The sequence below is a fragment of the Etheostoma spectabile genome, chromosome 21, assembly GCF_008692095.1.
Source record: "Etheostoma spectabile isolate EspeVRDwgs_2016 chromosome 21, UIUC_Espe_1.0, whole genome shotgun sequence".
Classification (NCBI taxonomy): Eukaryota; Metazoa; Chordata; class Actinopteri; order Perciformes; family Percidae; genus Etheostoma; species Etheostoma spectabile.
The window spans coordinates 1,180,227-1,202,785 of NC_045753.1; the positions used below are offsets into that span (position 1 = coordinate 1,180,227).

A 22,559-nucleotide genomic window follows, 5' to 3' on the forward strand; every position below is an offset into this window, starting at 1 on the left:
TGCGAAGGTGTGAAGTAAACAACATTTTTCAACTTTTTGCATCGAAAATGCAGGGATTATGAAAGCATGCAAGCCCTGCACTATTTTGCAATGGAAGGCCAGGATATTTGAAAAAAAAAAGCGGCCCCCGCAAAAAATGTACAGATATTTGGCTGATTATGCATTGAATTATGCAATCGCATAATCACGTTTTTCTGGAGGGAGTGTTTTATGATGTATACAGAATAAATTGAGTGTTGCCATATACAATCAGTCCCACAACCTGTGTCCATATGGGTGCATATGGCGATACGTGGTGCCACAGCCCAGCTCTTAGACTGGGCTGAGAAAGGCAGACCACCAGTCAAGTTAGCATGTCTGGGGGTGTGTGTGTGTGAGAATATAAAACTACCCGTGACGTTGGCAACTGCTTCAATTAAATAACTGTGAATCGATTTGATGTACCGTGAACCCAATTAAGAAACTTAAATGTGTGGCTATGAAGAAATGATCATGTAATCTTCTCAGTATTACACCATGATATTGAGACTATTACAAGCTTCAGAGACCTTTTATTAGGGCCCAAGCACTTGCAGTGAAAGTGCGAAGGAACATATTGTTTGCGAAGGATTATTATTATTATTATTATGTGTCTTTTGGGGCATTTTGGAGTGGGTTAGAATGCACGAAAACTCACGAATGTGCACAAACGTCAGACCTGGTGAAAATTGCGAAGTTCTGTAGTGATTGGGCTCGGGCTTTGCCACGGACCTCCATAGCATCCTCTAACGAGCTTCAGACTTCTGAAAGAACTAATAAGTTAATACACCAAATTTTGAGGGAACAAAGGTCTCATCTTGAAGTCCATGGAGCCATTTTCAGAAATGAAATTACAAAAGTCCCGAAATCTCGGTTTTGGGGCGAAAAGCTTCATTTTATGAAAACTTGTTTGAAGACTTCAGGATGGACAAAAACTCAACATTTTACAGTCAAGGTGCAGAATAGTAAACTCTTCCATCTGAATTCAGATGCAAGCTTGTGAGTGGTATTGTTGCTCTATAGCGCCCCCTAACTGGTTTTAGTCCTTGGGCACATTTTTGACAGCCTCAATTTATGCAAAAACTCACAAAAATTGGCGGCCACATAAACTGTCTCCCCGCCTGATAAATTCTCCGGTGTGCAGGGAATGTGCGAGGGCTTCCTCGTGCAGCGTGCCCTGGGGTTGAGCAGTAACGCGTACGAGGCCAGGGTGTGCTCCACGACCGGTCCCTCTCCTGATTCACCTCGGTGAGTGAGGGGGGGCCTGATCTCCTCTCCTCACACCCCGCCTTCGTGGAGGACATGAGGGGGGTGTTTGATCGCAGCGTCGGGGTACTCTGTTGATTTCAGCTAGGCAGAGACGGGAAGTGACGAAGTACAACAACTTCGTTACTGTACTTAAGTAGATTTTTCTGATATTTCTACTTTACTATTTTTTTGTGGCGGCTTTTTACATTTACTCCTCACATTTTAAAAATATCGGTACTTTCTGCTCCTTACATTTTTTTAAATTGGCTCGTTACTTTAGTTTTGTACAAGACGTCGTCATGGCGGAGAAGAAAGTGAGAGAAAAGAAAGACTAGCTTATTATCAGGTGAGACTGTGTGTGTGAGTCCATGAGAACTGTTAGTCGTCTAACTTATGTTGTCACTTCATTGAAGCCTGTTGTATTGGTCTATAGTTCTTGAACATTTAATGTAAGTTAATGTTTGAGTTAGAAAAGCAGAAATTAGGAATTATTCAGACTTTAAAGGAATGGATGTTGATGGATAATCACAGACTGGAATATGTCAACTTTTACTCAATACTATTTCAAAACTACTTCAATGTTTTTTTCAAATGCTATAAAATTAAATAAAATTAATGAAAGTAGAGATTTGTACTTGGCAAAGAGCGTTGTGTGGAATCAATCATGTTATTTTGGGGACTTAAAACGAACACTGATGTAGGACAACATGAAGACAACATGAGGGACAAAACCCGTTCTTGCTCCTTCCCGTGGTTCAGCTCCATGAAGGACTCTGGTCCCTCGTAGACTGGAGAGACTTTCTAAAAGAACTGAGCTCACTGTCCACCTGGAGGCCCACAGCAAATGTGAGCGCCTACTAAGAAACACCATTTTTGATTTGATTTATTTTAATTTAATCAACAGTGCTTCACAAATGAAAAAAGGGAACAACGTCTTGTGTGGGGAATGTGGGCAACACAGCTGCTGGAGCAAGAGAGAGAGAGAGAGAGAGACAGCCTGGGAGAAAAGTGCTGCTCGGGTCAACGCATAAGCATAGTGTTTTCATTTCATATTTCATTAACACAATTTTATTCATACTTGTGGAACCAGCTGAAAATGAAATATGAGAAGATGGTTCAAACAGGCAAGACTTAGGTGTAATAGGCTCATGGCTATACCTCATCTTAATCACATTTTAAATATGAGAGTAAATATTCATTGGCAATTTGAATGTGCTGTAGCTTTATCCCCAACAGATTTACACATACATAAATGCCCTCTCACACATCCTGTTTTGTTAATTAAAAGGGCCCATTTAAATTAACGCTTCTACTCGGCCAACAGAAAAGGCAGAGACCCGGAATACTGGTGGAGGACCAGCACCACCACCTCTGACAGAGGTCAGTGGCTGAAGGAATCCCTGGGGGGTGCTCTTCCTCTGTGCCAGCCACAATCCCAGGACAAGGATGCCTTCATAAGATGTAACAGGCTTATATTTATCTTCTTTTATTCCTATATATATATTTAAGAGATATTATATTTCCCTTTCATGGGTATGTCATTTGTCCCAACAGATTCTGATGGTGTTCTCTCTCTTGTCGCCCCCCCCCCCATACCACAGTAGATCTCCTTGAAGCTGTAAGTAGAACTACACCCTCCAGACATGATGCCAGTAGTTTAACCCTCCTGTTGTCCTCGGGGTCAAATTGACCAAAAGAATACAATATATCAGAATTATGACCAAAGATTGTTGAAAAAAGTGACAAATGTTGGAAAAAGCTTCAAAAACGCAGGAAAAAATTCAACAAAAACATTTTTTTTCAAACGCTGAAAAAAGTGACCAAACAAAATCGGAAAAGTCTCCAAAGGCGACAAAAACTTGTTAAAAAGAATTCACAGAAAAAATTGGTAACTGTCCTCAGTACCCGGTTATTCTGCATTTATCCGTCGATAAAACTCTTCTTGGATGACACGATTCCAAAGGATTGAAAATCATAAACTACACTGGCTGTAGCCGTTTGCTGCTTCCTGTTCTGTGCTGGAAGGAGCTCACCCATTGGTGGTTGACAACATGAACATTATTTAACTTCACTACCAAGACTTAAAACTTAGGATAATCTTAAACACGTTTGATTTTGTCAGAACTTCCAGATGATGAAAAGACTGACTGGGACTAACTTGTATGAGCTTACACCCAACAACTCACACAAAAAGGTCAGGCCCCCCCCCCCCCAACTCAGATTTCATTATGATATTGGAAATTAGTCTCCAGCAATGGAGTCAATTGAAAAGTCATTTGGTGGAAGGTCGGCAAAAGCCACAGTGTAAGCGTCAGCGATGGACTCCATTTTGCTGTCCAAGTTTTTCAAATCCGGATTTCTTCAACCCCAAAAGTTGCACCTAATGATGAAAGCATAATCTGGTCCTAAATATTTTATTGCGGTGTGAGTGCAGGGCACGGATCAAGGCAACAGGGCCGAGTGTGAGTGTGCGTTCAAACGTTATTACCAGGAACTGTAGCACGAGGCTAAAATCCCAGGCCTGTGCTCAAGGGACAGGACACTGTGTGATACAGCTCAGAGAGGCTGACTTCGAAACATTTATGAAGCATTCATTAAGTACTGTTAACTCTGGATTGTTAACTATTTTCTAAAAACAAACACGGACAGATGTAACTTCACCTCAGTTCACACAACCGAAAGTGCATCTGTGTGTGCAGTCCCAAAGGAAAAAACTAAAGGAGTGGACTTGTGGCTGATGAGGAAATGAGATGCAGGTGAGGAGGTGGGCGAGGAAGGCCAGGCAGAGCAGATGGAGGAAAGTGGAAACATCTGGGTAGAAAGGCGGGGCAGTTTGGACTGTAAAAATAATGAAAGAAGCTTAAAAGCAGGAAAAGTGTAGTCGATGGGAATGCTTTAAACCTGCACTTTATCTCATTTTCAGCAGGGGGCGACTCCGCTGGTAGCAAATAGAAGTCAGTTTCAAGACTGAGAAAATGACCCTACTTACTGTACATGAAAAGCATTTTCACAAGGGGGTTATTGTCTCAATCACTAGTTTCAAGTCTTCAATACAGCATGTTATTCCTTTTTTAAATAATGGTCCCATTTATTTTAAAATTGACGATAAAGTAGGGGATGTTTTAGAGGCGTGGCTACATGTTGACCTGTCAAACAGGACAGAGGATTAGCAATGCTAACCACGGTGCTGTGGACATTACTATAGACAATAGAACATGTTTTTGGGTGTTGTCTGGATTTTCATCTTAAACTTTTGACCCCCTAACCCCCAATTTCCACAGGATGCGTAACGGCGGCGGATCGGCTCCGCTGTCCGTCAACACCCACCAGGTCTGGATTTGTTGTGGAACGGCTGGGGCCCTGACTGACAGCTGAAGTCTCGAGAATAACAAGATCTGGCAGATTCACGTAGAATAGAGCCACAAAACCACCAACAGTTTGTTTCCATCCAGAGGAGTAGAGAGGGAACAAGGTGTAGTGCAGGGAGATATGATCCTCAATGAGCACGCTCAGACGTTTTATGTTGTTTCTGGGCTTGACTTCCTGTCCCGCACTTTCTGCCATGTGCTGAATTGCCGCAGAGCTCTCCGGCGTCCAACAAAAGTAGAAGCTCTGTATCTGCTCCGGAGGGCAGGGGATCACCGGAGCTGGGACGGAGTCGGGACGCAGCCGTTCCGCAGTCAGTGGAATTACACACGTTGACTTTAATGGAAACCTAATGACTCCGACAACGTTCTGGAGGGGATCCACAGCCGTTCCGCATCCTGTGGAAATTGGGGGTGACTGAGGGAATGAAAGCCGGCAGCAACCGGAGGTCCTCGTTTACCCGCCGGTAAGTCTCCACTCACTGACTAGCATCAGAGGGGTTGAAAATTGGCAACTTTACCTCTTTAGCATTATAAATCTATATAATTGTGATATTATTGTGATTGGACCCATAAACACTGGCTTGTCCACGTTATCTTCCCCAGGTCCACCCTCTTGTCAAATAATGTCACATCTATTTGCAAAAAACAAGATGGTGACGCCCATATTGCCAAACTGGAGGCTTTAAAATGGACGTCCACTATTTTTACAGGCAATGTGGAGCAGACAGGTGCTGGGTAAAGGATGAATTGAAGGAAAATGAAGAGGAACAGGGGATGTGGCTGAGGAGGAGGGACAGACAAACTGGGACAGATCATAGGTATGTGTCAAAGTGTTTGATTATTACATCAGCCGTCCTTAAGTGGCCAAAAGAACAAAATATGCTGCAGCTTTAAATTTAACTGTATGCCATAACAAATTCCAGAAATTGACAAGAATTCTTTTTCTTAACAGAATCCTATTAAACAGCAGCACAGTACACCATAATATGACACTAAACATTAAAAGCTATAGTAATGAAAGGGATTATGGGGATTAGTGGCCCATTAGGACAGGTTTCAGTGCAGCTTTAACAAGAAGATCCTGCCAAACAATAATTGGATCATTTCTGTGTCTCAGTGTTGTTGATGGCCAGAGAGCAGCTTTTAAAGCTAGATGACAGCCATTGATTTTCAGATAATTTTTTGCCGTCATATCTACCGGATGAAACCTTTCCCACAGCTTAGCTCGTCCAACAGTCTCAGCATAGAACTCTGAGACCCACTTATTGTCTACCTCATTAATTATAGTTACAGTGTGTATCAGGTGAAGTCACTAAAGAGAGGCAGCGGTGACTGATCGAACAACTGTAGCGTAGAAGACTGTGGTAACCATAGCCACCAGGTGATGAATCACCATGGGCCCTTCAATTAACTCAGTAAACCAGTTCACCGCGTCTGCTCAAACAACAGTGGGTCACTTCATCAAGATGATAGGAAGACCGTGGCCTGTGGAGACTACACCAGCAGTAGTAGACTTAAAACCTGGGAGTTTTGCGAGACTGTTCAGCGATTTGGCCCATACCTGTAAGGGGGTTCCATAGCGCCCCCTAACATGTGGGAAGGCCTTAACTTGGACATAGTTACTCCGATCTCAGAATCAGAATCAGCTTTATTCGCCAGGTATGAGGACACATACGAGGAATTTGTCTTTGGAGCATCGTTACTCACACTGTGCTTACACATACATATCAACCAAAACAGAAATATACACACTAATATATACACAATATATACATACTCTAAACAGAAACAATATAGAGGCATGAGTGCAATGAAGAGATCAATACAATTATTTAAATGTGCGTAGTGCAAGGGTACTGGGATAAAATAGTATTATGTTATTATATTACAATATGATATGTATATATATATATACATACTGGTGAAAGACGGTTCAAGTCACATTTGCTTAATCATTTCACAAATTTCACTTGTCCATATCAAAATCAGGTGAGCAGGGAAAGGAGTTTGACTTTAAGTGACCTGTGAATTTGCATGCCTGCTGACAGTTTAATTTGTGAAAGACTTTTTTGTCATGCAGACCCAGTTAATAGATCAAATAGAGAGTCTGAGAATAAAGGTCACATCTGAATTAAATAAGTGTTCCAGGCGGAGGGAAGTTTCCTCTGATGATCCTTTTTCTCTGTGTTATAAACCTTGAGGTGATAATTACAGCCTTATGAGGAAATCCCATGAAATGAGATGAAGAGATACCGAGTTTGCTTCACAAAGCCTTCTTCTGATCGGAACAGTACTCACAGGTAACTTGAAGTCTTTTTTGATTTTCCTGGAGCTGATCATTGGTCGAGCCTTTGTCATTTTGCCTATTCTTCCATCCATTCCAATGGTAGTTGACCGTTTTTTTCCCACGTCATTCAGGCTTTGGATGCCATTTCAAGGCATTTCAAATCCTTTTGGCTGAGCAGACTATACTTTTCTGCCCTTCTTTATATTTTTTCCCCTCGCCAATCAACTTTTTAATCAAAGTCCGCTGTTGAACAGCCCATTTTGCTGAGTATTTCAGTGTGAAATGCACTATTACCACCATGCACAACGTTTGCTTCCTTCCTCCCCCACCCACCCACCCACCCCACCCCCGCAAAGTCCTATTGCTGAACAAAAAAGACTACTCACTAGGTTGACATTGGCCAAAGGACACATTGACAGGCCAAAGGAAAAATTGATGAGAGCAAAATTAATCGCATACCAGGGATCATGGATCAGTTTCAATACATCCAAATACTTGACGAAGTCATGTTGCCTTATGGTGAAGAGGAAATGCCTTTGAAATGGGTCTTTCAACAAGACAATGACCCAAAACACACCAGTAAGGAGCGAAGTCTTGGGTCCAGATGAACCAGATTGATGTTATGGAGTGGCCAGCCCAATCCCCAGACCTCAGTCCCATAGACCAATTGTGGGGTGACATTAGAAATGCTGTTTCTGAGGCCAAACCCAGTAATGCAGAGGAATTATGGGATGTAGTTCAATGGTCCTGGGCTGGAATACCTGTTCACAGGTGACTCCATGCATCACAGATGTGAAGCCGTTCTCAGAAATAATGATTATGCAACTAAATAGTAGTGAAGTGATTAAAGCAAACCCTTGAGATATTTTTAAGTTTATACAGTAAATGTTTGAGTTTGTAAAGAAAAATGCAAATACTGCTATTTTTTAACAGTCTAATATTCCTTTTTCTTCACTTTCTGTAAAGGTAGAACACAATCTGATACATTTTGGTCATGTTTTGATTTGGAATTGAATTTGAATGTGCAGTGTTCCCAATGCAATTAAAAGCTATCTAAGGATTTTGTGCAGTATTTACTATAATTCTGAATACAACTGTACCTATCAACTACAGCAGGCTCGCTTTAATCTTGTCAAAAGAACATGGAGGTTGGTTTTTTTGAAACACTCACTGCTCCGTCTTTGACTGCCATTCAAACATTTTTTAAGCCATACAGTATATTTCACACACACAAGGAGACATCCCTTATCGCTTACCATAGCCCTCCAACTTAAGTTCCTCAACTATAAAACTGTCAGAGGTTACACTATTGTTGTTCCTCAGCCTGACATTTTCCTTTCCCTGCTCGGCCTCACTCTTGACCTTCTCCACAGTACGGAGGCCCTCCAGCCGAGCGATGCAATATTCTCTATAGGTGCATATCAACTGCCAAGACCGTTTTCAAAAGGTTCCTCCCACCCTGAGACACCTCACCTGGGAACTACAAAGAACAGGCATTTTCAATCACAGGTCTCAGATGCAGTGGCCTTAGTATCCATGGCCCCTGGGCGCTCCTGCACACGGCTGACCCTTCAGCTCAGTGGTGGGAGCGGTTCAAAGCCGAGCAGGGATAGACAGCCATCTCTCAGCCTCTAACACACACAACACACGTCCACGTTAACCCGTAGGCAAACACTCGCAGGCCCGAGCCACTCAGGCAACTCTGGAGATGTCTGGGTAAAATAATTGCCCGAATTATAAATGATCCCGACACATTTAGTCAAACCCTTTCTCTTTGTTGATACTCAGTAATGATGATTTATGATCATAGGCCGTTAATGCACACGCAGTGCTTCATCACAGCCCTAAAAGCAGCAAGACTCACTAACTCAGATTATTAGATTAATATTTCATGACAGTAATTAGGGCAGCACAGACTGGTTAGGGAGTAAGACAAAAACACTGCTGGTAAAAGGCAAATAGAAGTCACACTTCACACAGAGATAGGCTTCATTTGGAGAATGTGGCCCCAGTTAATAACTTATGCATATATTGTATATCAGACATATCTTATGTTAGTAGTTTTGGGGACATCTTGTCAAAATGCAAAATCACTACAACAGGGTCCAACAGGGAACAGAAATGCGAGTGATCAGACAAGTTGTAAACGAGACAACAGTTTTGCCAGATTATCTAAACCAATTCACATGGAGTTAGAACTGGTGGGTGGCATGATGCAAATTCCCACACGCTATCCTGTTTACTTGCCATATTGTTTATTAACCCTTGTGTTGTCCTCGGGTCAAATTTGAATCAGAAAAGTGGGTTTCTGTTTTTTCAGAAAAATAACGTGGATAGTTCCACACAACACTCTTTACAAGTAAAATGAAATGATCACTACTTTCTTTAAATGTTGATAGTTTTTTTTATTTATAGCATTCAAAAAAGTGTTATGAAAGAACGTTGAAAAAAAGTGACAAATGTCCAAAAACTTCAAAAATATGGAGGACAAAACCCACAAAAACTTCAAAAAGGCGCAGAAAAAAAATTGACAAAACACTTTTTAGTTTTGAAAAAGACAACCAAAACATTGAAAAAACAGTTTAAATTCTGACCTAGAAATACAAAAAGTTGCACCAGAAGTTCAAAGGATCCCCATCAGCTGAGGCCGCAGCTACTCTTCCTGGGGTCCATCACAGACAACCCATTACAAGAAGAAATGTGAAATCCCATCAACGTGAAATACACACTGCCCACAAACACACAACGTCTGAGCGGGAATGTGCAGCCGGTGAGCGCTTCAAGACCGGCTTATATCTTCTTTTTAACTTCATTTCTTGACACCATCAGTTTATTTGTTGCCCTACCGCTCCCACGCAGCAAGCAAACAAATACAGCCGCCGAGGGTGAAGTAGATCAGATCAACACCCCTCGAGATGTGCGAATGGCGGATGGACGTGTGGCAAGAAAAAGTCCTTCCTTTATAGTTTTTTATAGATTTAACATATCTTGACTGGATAACATGAGTTATATATGGCTGTTTTATACAGCATATATGTAAAAAAGGAGTAGAATAAAAATAACAATCAAAAGTTGATCCAAAAAAAAGAAAAAGGACAAAGTGGTGAAAACAACCACTGGATGGGAAAAGGGTATTTTACAATGACTTTGAATGCACCGCAAGGCTGGCGAGGGTGAGTGTGTGTGTTTTTTCAGACAACGGCAGCTACACACTGTTGTTGGAATCCTCTCCAGTAAAATACTTTACACCGTTTAGCCATCGGCATTTTAACCCCTTTTACTCCAGCTGCTAGCTAATGCTAGGCTAACGTTACCTGCTGCCAAGTGGAGTGTTGACTAGCGTCCCGTGAGGCGATGTTTCAGTTCCCTCTATTATTAGCCCCCTCCAAAATATCTTTGGATCTACACGATTCTTGTGGATGACATTTCCCCATTCAAAACGGCGATTTTTTTTTTGCCAAAAAGCGATTACTGTATTAAATAATGTAATGTATACTTTGCTATTCCCACAAGGGGAAATTACAATTTGCATTCTGTTGTTATTACACACAGTCCTGAATTACAACACACCACACACACACACACACACACACACACACACACACACACACACACACACACACACACACACACAGTACCTATACATGCACTAAATGGAGAGATGTCAGAGTTGTCTTGTTTCCGGTTTAGCTAGATCCGGTGGCTGTTGTAGTTTTTCTAACATCACTAGTTATTGCAACCGCATATGAAAAAACTACAAAGTTTGCTAGGCCAAAGAGAACATTAATCTTGCGATAACAAAAAATTGACGGCGTTATAATGGGTTTGCGTTAATGCGTTTAACTGATAGTAATAATTCTGATAGGATGCTATGCATAATGGATGAAAAACAAGTTCATACTAAAGAATACGTGCACTAATTCATTCCCTCCCCTTCCTCCATACTACCCTGGTTGCCTGCTAAATTATTCATTGCATTATATTCACTAGCCCTCCATTAATAGCCATCATGTCAATCTTTAGTTCAGACCTGCCAGTTGTATTGGGTTTTGGGAAAATGTAAGATTCAGACATTTCAAGAACATGATGAACTCGATTTTATAGACTTAGCCTCTAAGTGTAAAAGTTGGCAGTAGTTCTCTACTACCTGATAGGAATAATGTGGCGACAAACATCACGGGAAACCAGAAGTCTTTATGCAGGAGGGATGATTGGATAAGACTGTCAGGTGTGTTGATTGGCAACTATCCTCAGGTGTGTCACTCAGCCAGAAGCTCAGACCAAGGTGCCGCCCACAAACAGACAAACAAGCATAGGCACACAATAGGGCAGTTTAATCTATGGTAAAACATTGTATTTTATAAACTACATGTGTACAAGCTTTGCTTAATTTGTAAAGTAGAAAAAGCTGTCCGTAAAAAGTACAATCTGTCTGAAATGTATTGGAGTAGAAAATAGCATGAAAAGTAAAGTAGCTCAACATTTGGAATTAAGTGGGCTACAGTACCTAAAGGTCCCATGACATGGTGCTTTTTGGATGCTTTTATATTAGTGGTCCCCTAATACTGTATCTGAAGTCTTTTTAATATAGACCTTAGTGGTCCCTAATACTGTATCTGAAGTCTTTTATATAGACCTTAGTGGTCCCTAATACTGTATCTGAAGTCTCTTTATATAGACCTTAGTGGTCCCTAATACTGTATCTGAAGTCTCTTTTATAAAGACCTTAGTGGTCCCTAATACTGTATCTGAAGTCTCTTTATATAGACCTTAGTGGTCCCTAATACTGTATCTGAAGTCTCTTTATATAGACCTTAGTGGTCCCCTAATACTGTATCTGAAGTCTCTTTATATAGACCTTAGTGGTCCCTAATACTGTATCTGAAGTCTCTTTTATGTAAATGTAAATGTGCTGTATTTATATAGCGCTTTGCCAGTCTTAACAACTGCTCAAAGCGCTTTTACATCATACAGGAAACATTCACCATTCATACACTGTGGCCGAGGCTGCTGTACAAGGTGCCACCTGCTCATCAGACACACACTCACACACAGATGCGCAGCACCAGGGGCAACTCGGGGTTCAGTGTCTTGCCCAAGAACACTTCAACAATGACTGCAGGGGCGGGGATCAAACCACCAACCTTCCAATTGGCAGGCAACCGCGCTACCACTGAGCCACAGCCGCCCATGTAGACCTTAGTGGTCCCCTAATACTGTATCTGAAGTCTCTTCTATATAGACCTTTGTGGTCCCCTAATACTGTATCTGAAGTCTCTTTTATATAGACCTTAGTGGTCTCCTAATACTGTATCTGAAGTCTCTTTATATAGACCTTAGTGGTCCCCTAATACTGTATCTGAAGTCTCTTTTATATAGACCTTAGTGGTCCCTAATACTGTATCTGAAGTCTATTTTATATAGACCTTAGTGGTCCCCTAATACTGTATCTGAAGTCTCTTTTATATAGACCTTAGTGGTCCCCTAATACTGTATCTGAAGTCTATTTTATATAGACCTTAGTGGTCCCTAATACTGTAACTGAAGTCTCTTTTATATATTTTTATATATATTTATATATTTGTATATATTTATATAGACCTTAGTGGTCCGTCAGTTTGGTCCGGGGAACCAAAAACGGGTTAACCATTTGGCCAGTGATCAATGAAACAACTCCACCCAGGCAGGGTGTGTGGAGCGGTCCAGAGTCGACTTGGACGGGAGAGACAGTCCATGTTGTCCAGGTTCCTTTCTGCAGTTTTGAAAACACGAGTTGTGTGTTTTACATGATCCAAAAAGTGTTCTCCAGAACACTGAAATACATTTTGCGCTCCCCGTGTCAAACTGTCAGCAGCCGAAGCGACCTGGGTAAGACGTGGTTTTTGGGTGCTCCGGAGATTATTTTCTTCCTCTACCATGGTGTGTTCAGGTTCCAGGAACCAATGGGAAGTCAGCAACCAATGAGAAGTCAGGAACTCTGGTCCCTGGTGTAGTGGCCTCAGCCAATAAAGCTCCAGTGAAACCTGAGCCTTTCTGTCCTTTTCCCTCCTGGAAAACGGTCTTTCTCTATTTTGTAGACTTTTTCACGCAGAGATGTGAGATGTTCAGGATCTCAATGTCCCATGGAGACCCAAAATATTTTGTCTCAAGCACTACCTTTGCCTGTAGGCCACAATCTTTGTCCCAGGCACATGTTGGCCCCATGTATCCCTTGTTTAAGATCAGTTCTTTTTTTTTCAATCAGTTAAATGCCCTGTGAAAAAAAGTCAGCTGTCAATTAAAAAAAACAAAAACATTTTCAATGTTTTAATGAACCAATGCTGTGGTTTTCAGGATCAACCTGTTGCTACACCTAAATGCATACATCATCCTTTGCATTGATCCGTCAACCAGTGCTCTAATGTGACATGAGAGTGGCCAATCAGGCTCCTTATAATGAATGTATTGTAATAAACGGATCAGCTGCAGCATAATAACCAGTGCTAATTTATTCAACAGTAATTATCATCTACTGTGAAATTAGAACAGCAGGAGGAGAGACGTGGAGCTTAGTGAGCGGAGGCACGATGGCAATTCCCAGAATTCTCAGTAATGTGATCGCCATTGTTTGTTTTTATAGGATTACTTTTGGGCATTTATGGCTTTAATGGATAGGAAAGCTGATATATGAAAAGGGGGAGAGAGAGGGGGGGAAGACGTGCAGTAAACCGTCACAGGTCAGACTCAAACCCTTGACCTTCTGTGTTGAGGAATGAACCTCTACATATGTGTGCCCCCTCTACCACCTGAGCTAACCGGCCACTGCCATCACCATTGGTTGTTCTTGCTATGGTACCAAGCTAAGCTAACGCTAAAGAGGGAAAAACTTTCAATCCTTCTGAATCGCGTCATCCAAGGGGAGTTTTACCGGCAGATAACGCAGGGGTAGGCTACTGGAGACATTCACCTGCATGAACGGCAGAAAAACAAACCACTAACTTTCCCTTAAGTTAACTAACACTAGCGGTAGCTAGCTAGCGTGGTTACATTTTTTTCCCCAGTCTTTAACATTAGATTTGAGATGGCGTCAGACTTTAGTCTTTTCAAAGTCTGTTCAAAGACTTCTATTGTAAGGTAGGCCAAACCAGACATACAATGACAACCAAGATTTTTAGCCTTTTATGAAGTGCTAAGTTCAACCCAAACCTTGATCTTTCCTTAAATCTTAGGTTTTTGTGTACCTAAACCATAAAACCAAAGCATAAACCATAGCTTGAAAATAGTAGTAATAGATAAAACTTTCTACTTTGAAAACAGCAGACAAAATGTCCTAACGTGTGTTCTTTGGTTTATACAGAATATGTGAAACCATTCATGTTTTGTGAAGAAATATAGACTAAAAGAACATTCTTTTAAAATGTATGAAGTGACCATCAAAGAGAAATAATGAATGCCACTGGTGTTATTATATACAATGATAAGCTGTGCACTGTGCCACTCGCCTACAATATTTTATCTCAAAAGAAGATAGTGGACAGAGCAACAGAGTGGAGGATGTGCTGCGTGGAGGATCCTGCTGAAGCTGCAGTCTGACTGATGAAACAGGTAAGTCATCAGGACATATTCATATGCTGATATAGATAGGGCTCCGTTTATGGCACACACTAACGCTTTAAAGGAAAGGGCCAAAACTTTAAATGGGTTAGATTTTTGATTTCTTGTAGGGTCAGCAAGCTGTGCCTCCAAACCTTTCATGATAAATGACCATCCACTCAACTAAAATTGGAGTCCTCTCAAAGAAATGCGGTAATTGACTCATATTTCACAAAGCGCTTGAACTAAAAGAAGTTTCTTCCTGACAGGATGGCGGACCAAACGGAACCCCCAGCCAAGGACATCAGCCATAAAAGTCATTGTCTCCACTGATGGAGGTCCGTGTTGCAGAGGCGGTGGCTGGTAGATATTATTTCTATTGTTTTGATAGTGTACAGTAGGTATTATCTGAAATTACTTTTATTCGTGTGCCAATACTATGACTATTAACACATTTGGGCTGGCGCTGGTGGGGAAATGAGACGTGACAGGTGGGGAGAACATTTTCCTTTTTTATGCCTTTATATCTATATCCAGGCATTCCAACTGTCCCGGTGTTCCACCAAAAGCTCTGACCCATCAGGAACTGTGACCGCAGAGGGCGCTGTTGCACGTCGTCTGCCCGTGCGCGGTAGACAATGCAGGGCGAAGAAGAGCGTCTACGCTAAATTTGATCAAAACCCGACCCCTGAAAGCGTGACTGTTCTCCGCACTGTGTGAGGAAATGGGAGCTCATCACACTTCTATGTGAAAAAATACTTCCTGAACAACAGTGCTCAGTATGCCCGGGTTATGGATCCATTCAATGCAGCAGGTTGGTATCTTGACATTTTATTGAATATCATACTCATATATTTACGGAAGAGGATTAGGTCCACTGGTGACATTTTTATGTGAGTTCTGACTTTTTAAATAAAGTCATAAATCTGAGAAAAAAGTCAGAATTCTGACTTTAATCTCAGAATTTTGAGAATAAAGTCATAATTCTGAGAAGAAAGTCATAATTCTGAGAATAAAAGTCAGAATTCTGAGATTAAAGTCAGAATTATGACTCGAATAAAGTCAGAACTCACATACATTTTTCACAAGTGGCCCTAATCCTCTTCCGTATATATTATACATGCATTTGATTTATGTTGTATGCTACTTACTAACTAGAATGGATTGTTGTCCAACTGATTTCTTTGTGTTTATTATGCAATGACAAATAAAGTAAGCCTATTTATTTGTATTCTGTCTGCTGCACCTGCTGTGGAGGACCAGTTTACTGAGATAACATCCGACTCCACCCTGAGGCTCAGGTTTAAAGCTCAGACTCTTGTGAATCCTGGTTTGGAGTGGAGAGGGAGTATCCACTCATCGGGCAGAGAGCTGTGTGCATTCTTCTTCCCTTTGCCACATCATCTCTCTGTGAGATGGGCTTTCAGCTGTTGCTTCACTGAAAACAAAGTACAGGTCTCCGCTGAACATTGGGCATGACTTGAGAGTGCCAGTACCAAGCCTGCAACCTCAAATATATATATGCATATATGTTTGTATATACATACAGTACAGGCCAAAAGTTTGAGTGCACCAGGATGGTGTCAGTTTAACCGTGAGTAGAATTTTAAAATTGGTGCCTTCTAGGCCGAGAAAAGGATGAAGGAAAGCCCCCCCCCCCCCATTTCTGTGTCTGGAGTTTGAAGCGGCTGATGGAAGCCACACTGTTTTTAGTCTCGTCTTCTGTGATATACATTCCTCTGGACACTTTTTTGCAGAACTACAACAGTATCGGCTTCATATATTGTTCTGTGTCACAGCTCTAGTGGGAGTTGAAGTTTTGAAATAGAGTAGGTATATTTCTCATGAGTAGAAGTTAGCCTCCCTGGGTTGTTTTCGGATGGTGAACACATCCCCAGCTGGGAGAAGACCCAGGACTAGGTGGAGGGATTATATGTCCAACCTGGCCTGGGAACGCCTCGGGATCCCCCAGTGGGAGCTGGTTAATGTGGCTCGAGAAAGGGAAGTTTGGGGTCCCCTGCTGGAGCTGCTGCCCCCCACGACTCAATACCGGAGAAGTGGACGAAGATGGATGGATGGTGAACACATTGGTGTTTTCAGATTTTAAAAATCAAATCATTAAACAGGTGAAAATAGCTTATTCCCATATTATAGGCACACGGGCTGTTGCCCGGGCAACAATAGCCCATATCTGTGCATGTCCCTGGACAGCTGTAATATTGCATTGCAGTTGTAAGAACTCTATCTGGCAGTGAACCCATGTTGCCTAGGTCTTTATTTCCCTTTATTTCCTACAGGTGAAATAAGCAAGCAGCACATTAAATACAACTCAAAATGATAAGTAGCGGGCTTGGATTGGGAGGGGGGGACATTACACCCTTGTGTTATCACTTCTATTATAAAAAATGTCAAAGAAATTGTTAAAAAAAAATGACTGTAGATATGTCATGAAATTGTAAACATCATCTTCAAAAATATCTTGTAGAGCTTTTGCAGTCATTGTATAGCATTAGATAGCACTGGTGTTCCTGTTATTGTGTCCAGCCCAGCCCTGGTGCACATGCTACGTACACATAGGATACACAGAAAGATAGAAGATAGAAATATTTTAGGCATGCATTGCACACGCCGTGCATATTAAAAATACAAAGAACCAAATCAGGCTGGAATAGGGAGTGGAGCATGACAGGGTTGCCTGTGGTGAGCCATGCAGTTCCTGGAAACTAATGACCCTTGGCCCCTGGGGGGAGTCGATGGCCCCACAATGAGCTGTGCTAGTATCGGGGGTGTCCTGGGAATACCCGGCCCAGTGGTTTGAATCGGGAATATCTCTGCAGCTCCATTATAGCCGAGTGGGAAATTGTACCCATAAATTTCCACCACCATGCCCTTCTCTTAATTACTTTTAATTTAAGCAATCATTAATGTTGTTGAGGACTTTTGTTTCATTTGTCAGGGTGGAGTGGACACCATGACATCATGCATGCTAATACACACCCCTTGAGAAAGCCTGTCATGTGTCTTTCTTTGGCACGGCCTAACAATGCCGCAGGCGTGAAAGAGGCAGCTCAGGCATCATTGATTATGTATTCTGAGCTGATGGGAAGCCTTTATGATAGAAAATGATATCCTCTGTCACCGTGGGGGGCTTACTACAGTTACTGTCCAGGGAGGAGAACACGATGAATGAAGACTGTAACAGCAAGGAATACAGAATAGGACAATTGTGTTCATTTGAATATTTACATTTTCACAAAATATCTTTGACCTGCTATTCACACTGAAATAAAGTATTAAATATTTGAAATCATAAAAGAGGCAAAGAGTAGCTACTTTGGAGTTAATTATGCACATAACATTCAAGCCGCATCATCTCTCAAAGAGGAGCTCCTCTTTATGAAACTACCGTAGGAATGCAATATTGTAAAATTGGTGATATGGACACTTCCTTCCTGAGTGTTTCTGATATGCATAATGCATAATGGTTATCTTATTTAAATAATGCCTGATGAAAAAAGCTGATGTATGCAGTGTTGCAAGATATACTTAACATATGGTGTAAACTCTCATTTTTTAGGAATTAATAGATTTTTTTGTTGTGTAGAAAACCCTTTAAATGGTTCTTAAAGGTGCCCTGCGACATGTATCTCATGACTTTGAGGTAACGTCTGATGTCCTACCATGGACTCAGTAACTTGGTTACCGTGGTTACCTTGTTTCAAGCCATTCTAGCGTGGTATAGAAAGAATGCATACTGTAGAATATAATAAATGTAGAAAGCATTCATGCAACGGATGTAGATACAGCCTGACCAGAATTAGATTTCCACTGTAATGAAAATGGTTTATATTCATAAAGACAAAAAAATTTAATCTGCAACAGTTTATTTTCACACAGTTTACATGTTGTACTCTATGGCATGTATTCATGGGAAATCAATTATGACAACTGTAAACACAACCAGCGGCAGTGTAAGGGTTAATGCCCGACAAGGTGTCAGGTATTAATGGAAGCTGACGAGGCTTGAACCGTCCGAAACGCGCAAATATATATTTTTTTATCGAAATCTAAAGTCTTTCCGACAATACCTCTGCTTCCCTAGCTATGCCTGAGGGTTTGACTAATACCTGGAATAATTATTCCCATCCCACAAGATTATTATGCAATGCAAACATTATTCCCTGCTCCAGGGAATAAAACGGACCTTAGGAACAACTTGACAGCCTTAGCAACGGGACATATTTATAGTCCGGCTCAGCTCGTAGAACCCTTAAGCTCAGACAGCTAGCTAATGCTATGCTAGCAAGATCCAAAGTCAAGAGCATTGTGTGCAGTTGGCAATCAACAGCTACAAATAATTTGACAGTATGTTTAGTATCAACTTTCTTTGAAAGCAGCATGTACATTTTTGCAATTACTACAAAGCCACATGTAATGCTAATCTCTGGGCTCTAAAATCCGTCTCACCTATACGCACTGTCTGTCACAAAGAGAATGCCAACTAGCAAAAGCAAGAGAGGTCATATTAGAGGCATAATACGCATATCAATGTTACAAAAACTCTTTAAAGGATATTTTATTCATGGGACCTTTAAGCTAGGTAGGGAGATTGCCAGGGCTAGTCCGAGCTTTATGCACACACTACTACACACTTGGCATTTTCAAAAGTGCTGTATTTTGTTTTTGGGTGTGTTATGTTCAGCTGTTGGCCTGACATTTTTTTTCAGTAAATAATAGTTTTTCACAACTTCACTGCTCTCTGAAATTGGGGGCACCCTTTGCAATCTTTCTTTTATTTACTGGAGCTTTAAACTCAATTTATATTTAAATGGCCCTAAAATAAAAATAAAAACTATTCAAGTCAAGTAAAACGGTGTTTATTAAACAAACAAATTTGCCTTAAGGGTTTCACAATCTGTACAGCATATGACAGCCTTTATCCTTGGTTTCTCTGCTTGAATAACCCCCCATAAAAAACAAGTATTCTTGGTATCGAGGGGGTGCCATATTTCTGAGGCAGAATATTCCAATGCCTCTGAAATTTTGCATATGGTAGTGTTGTATATTTCACATATCACAAAGGAACCTTTTTACAGCACTGTATCTTTATTATAAAAGTGGGTGATTTAAATTACTGTGTATGTGTGCGGTTGTTTGTTCATTTGTCCCTCAGGGTTGATTGACATTACAAGGTTTAACTAATTAAACCGGTGCTTGTTGCATCTTTGTGGGGTATAAGGACTTTTTTGCCCCTGATCTCCTACTATTTGTGTGGGCTGACTTAATTGAGTCGACATTATATCAAAAATCTTGCAGCGTGCATTGCCCCTAACCTTTTCCCTGAGTGTGTAGAGGTCCTTAACACAACAGATGGAGCTCATGGGGTTGTGGGTTGCTTTAATTACTTTCCCTCAATAAGCAATTTACATTTGATGAGGTGGCTCACAAGGAACACCAATTAATTCTCACAGATCAGGAAGTGGAATACAGGGTACATGGAGGAAATTGATTTATAACAGCGAGAACACATGTATTTAACCTCAACAGCCAAGAGGAGTTAGAGTCTAACTTTCAATGCATCTTCTAGTCTATCAATCTAACAGTTGCCCATGAATAGACTAACTTATTAGAGCCCTGGGCAAAAATGGGCAGGTGTGCCTCTATCGTAAACTTGGAGCAATTTCCCCTTGGTTTGGTTTCACACCTGGTAATCCAAACACCCAAATGTGTCACTAGAAATTAGCAAGAACGTTTATTCCATTATCACAGGAGGCAGTACCAGAAAGTAAATACAGGAAAGGTCCTGCGTTCTGGACAAGTTTATATTGCTTCCCTCTCCATGGTTAACCCAGCTCATTCTTCTAAAAGGACTCTGGTGTGCCGGTGTTTGTATCCATCTTTAGCGGCGGCTGGTTGTGCACAGCAGCCTGTGAAGCACCCCTGACTACAGGAGCCGTTTAGCTCAGACTTGTGGACAGCAACTGGGCGGTTTTGAAGGTGGTATCACGTTCTCACACTGAACCGCTCCAGAATTTGAGTACACTTGTTTGGTCCGCATTTGGTGGGTACCCGAGTGTGATTTGCCACATTCAAACCTGCCCAAACATACCACACCAATGGGGCAACAAACTCTGGCAGGTGTAAAAGACCCTTAGTCAGCAGACTGGACTAGGGGGTTGGGCAGAAAAGGACTACGAGCCATATGTAATAGTCAAAATTAACAAGCCCTGGGTTCAGACCCAAGTAAAGACAAAAAATCTCAAGTCCAGTTTGCTAGTCAACGCCAACTATCCCATATATGGTCCTTAATCTAAACACAACAATCTGGAATCATGTACCAAGTCAAGACTAACAAGTACAGCGTCAATCTCAAGTCAGACAGACAAGGTCCTAACGTCCTAAAGTCTCAAGTCAAGATCAACTGGTCCAGAGTCGATTAACAAGCCCTGGGTTCAGAACCAAGGGAATCAACAATTCCCAAATCCATCCCAAATCAAGACTGAAGGACATTTAATGCTTTCGCTGTAGCCTGTGTTGATACTATAGCCGGCATGGTGTGTGTCTGCTCATCACATAAACACTCACATTTACACATTTTCACTCCAAAGGCGCAGCATCGGGGACACCTTTCGATTGGCAGGCGACCCGCTTACCACTGAGCAACAGCCGCCCTCTGGAGCGCGTACCGACTCTAGAGTCATAGTGAGGAGAACAAAGAGTCTTCTAATTTCATGTTGTTTATGGAGAAAGAGAACCAGAAAAAGTCGGGGAAATGCAATGTAAACCAACCAGCGGCAGTGTAAGGTTAATGCCCGCAAGTGTCGGGTATTAATGGAAGCTGACGAGGCTTAACCGTCCAAAACGCGCAAATATATTTTTTTATCGAATCTAAGTCTTTCCGACAATACCCTCTGCTTCCTAGTTTATGCCTGAGGTTTTGAGTAATACCTGGAATAATTATTCCCATCCCACAGAGTTATATGCAATGCAAACATTATTCCCTGCTCCAGGGAATAAAACGGACCTTAGGAACAACTTGACAGCCTTAGCAACGGACATATTTATAGTCCGGCTCAGCTCGTAGAACCCTTAAGCTCAGACAGCTACTAATGCTATGCTAGCAAGATCCAAATCAAGAGCATTGTGTGCAGTGGCAATCAACAGCTACAATAATTTGACAGTAATTTTAGTATCAACTTTCTTTGAAAGCAGCATGTACATTTTTGCAATTACTACAAAGCCACATGTAATGCTAATCTCTGGGCTCTGAAATCCGTCTCACCTATACGGCACTGTCTGTCACAAAGAGAATGCCAACTAGCAAAAGCAAGAGAGGTCATATTAGAGGTCATAATACGCATATCAATGTTACAAAAACTCGTAAAGGGATATTTTTATTTCATGGGACCTTTAAAGCTAGGTAGGGAGATTGCCAGGGCTAGTCCGAGCTTTATGCTACACACTACTACACACTTTGCATTTTCAAAAGTGCTGTATGTTGTTTTGGGTGTGTTATGTTCAGCTGTTGGCCTGACATTTTTTTTCAGTAATAATAATATGTTTTTTCACAACTTCACTGCTCTCTGCAATTGAGGGCAGCGTGCAATCTTTTCTTTTATTTACTGGAGCTTTAAACTCAATTTATATTTTAAAATGGCCCTAAAATAAAAAATAAAAACTATTCAAGTCAAGTACACGGTGTTTATTAAACAAACAAATTTGCCTTAAGGGGCTTCACAATCTGTACAGCATATGACAGCCTTTATCCTTGGATTCTCTGCTTGAATAACCCCCCATAAAAAAACAAGTATTCTGGTATCGAGGGGGTCAGCCATATTTCTGAGGCAGAATATTCCAATGCATCTGAATTATGCATATGGTAGTGTTGTATATTTCACAATATCACAAAGGAACCTTTTTACAGCACTGTATCTTTTATTATAATAGTGGGTGATTTAATTACTGTGTATGTGTGCGGTTGTTTGTTCATTTGTCCCTCAGGGTTGATTGACATTACAAGGTTTAACTAATTAAACCGGTGCTGTTGCATCTTTGTGGGGTATAAG

General features: G+C 41.3%; 2 long non-coding RNA genes across 2 annotated transcripts in view; one reads left to right on the forward strand and one right to left on the reverse strand.

Annotated features, from left to right (window-relative positions):
- Positions 1-22,559, reverse strand: part of LOC116671047 (uncharacterized) — a 36,446-nt gene that overhangs the window by 72 nt on the left and 13,815 nt on the right. Inside the window, exons 5-6 of the long non-coding RNA XR_004327172.1 lie at positions 10,164-10,290; positions 9,267-9,272 (exon numbers count right to left, since the gene is read on the reverse strand). This is a non-coding gene — a long non-coding RNA (uncharacterized LOC116671047). The remainder of the gene's footprint in view (positions 1-9,266; positions 9,273-10,163; positions 10,291-22,559) is intronic.
- LOC116671051 (uncharacterized) lies at positions 121-13,456 on the forward strand. Its single transcript, XR_004327176.1, has 5 exons — positions 121-205; positions 1,163-1,167; positions 1,558-1,562; positions 12,652-12,656; positions 13,445-13,456. It is a non-coding gene; the product is annotated as an uncharacterized LOC116671051 (long non-coding RNA).